We start from the raw sequence: 1,386 nt of genomic DNA on the forward strand, positions 1-1,386 counted from the left end.
GCTCGCTAGCAGCCTCGCACCGAGGCCCTATCCACGTCATCATTTACCCAGAATGCTTTGTGTGCAAATAAAATGGCTCCGTCCGTGTTTTATATTTTTAAAAATGTACAAAACTAAACATCCTACAGTATTTTTACAGTCTTTATTTTACAGTTAAAATAAATGTTTATCAACTAAAGTCTAAAGTTACAACTAATCCTGGGTCCCTTTAAGAATCAACATGCTACAGGTAGCATCCATGTTTAGCTAATTAAAGTTAAAACTGGGTAAATGACTTCATGCAGGTCACATCAGTGTCATGGAGAGTTCACTCTGGATTCTGATGGATTTAAAATATAAAGTAAATGTTAATGCCAAAACCTCCATTAAAAATAATATTCAGGAGTGAGCTTTAAGAGCTGCAGTGTGACCGTAGAGTCACCTGTCCAACTGGTGGGCTCATAAGGAGCTGAACACAAAGCCTTCATCCAGTTTAAATGGTAATAACTGAAAGTCTGGACTTTATGTTCCTTATAGGGTCAGAACATGTTTCAGTAAACAGTAAAATAATAAATCATGTCTGTGGTCAAACAATGGACCTACCTGAATGAACTACAGAGGTTCTGCTTTATGTGGAACGGTTGTGAACAAACTGAAATCCTTCAAGTATCTGACAGGACTGATGAGCTAAAGGCTAGTCTGAACAGAGCTGAGACCAAAGCAGATTGCTGTGGTCTTCAAATAAAGCTCTGACCTGCAGACTGAAGTTGTYTGAAGATGGCAGCAGTCCATTCGATGCTAACGTCCAACACTGACTGGGTCAGTTTAACCTATCCCAGTGAATCCAGCAGTAACATTAGAAAAGGCCTGGAGGACTCCTTGGTTTGAAGAGAAGTGCTACAGCTAGCTGCAGCTGCAAACACCCATGAAGTTCTAAATAATTACCTGCTGACAATGAAAAGGTTTGAATGAAAACCAGCCCTGGTCATGAACTCTGAGGTTCGAGTCATTTCCTGATCACAATGATTCACTTTGATCGTTACGCTTCAAACCAGCCGTTAGCTCGTCAGTTCAGGTAGAATTAAGGTTGTTCAAATAAACTTAAACAATAAATAAAATATGATTTAAGATAATTCATGTTTTCTCTAAAGACTCATTTCAACATGGCTGAAATATGTTTTTAAATTGTAGGTGCTGACTCAGCAAACTGAGGACATGTTTTTATTAACGCAACAAGACTCTGAATATTTAATTATTAATTTCAGTGGGTTTTTAAAGCTACAGACCCATCTGTACACTTTGTCTTGTCTTAAATTTTATATTTGTTTTTTATCTTTTTTCCAATGTTTTACTTGTTCTTACAACTTCTTTTATTTTGATTTTTACTTTTTTAACTGTTCAGCACTT

General features: G+C 37.0%; 1 protein-coding gene across 1 annotated transcript in view; it reads right to left on the reverse strand.

The window, feature by feature from the left end:
* The window catches only part of LOC106536787 (exportin-1), a gene marked incomplete in the record, with an annotated part of 35,776 nt that overhangs the window by 29,550 nt on the left and 4,840 nt on the right, over positions 1 to 1,386 (reverse strand).

This window comes from Austrofundulus limnaeus, unplaced genomic scaffold (assembly GCF_001266775.1).
Source record: "Austrofundulus limnaeus strain Quisiro unplaced genomic scaffold, Austrofundulus_limnaeus-1.0 Scaffold1974, whole genome shotgun sequence".
NCBI lineage: Eukaryota > Metazoa > Chordata > Actinopteri > Cyprinodontiformes > Rivulidae > Austrofundulus > Austrofundulus limnaeus.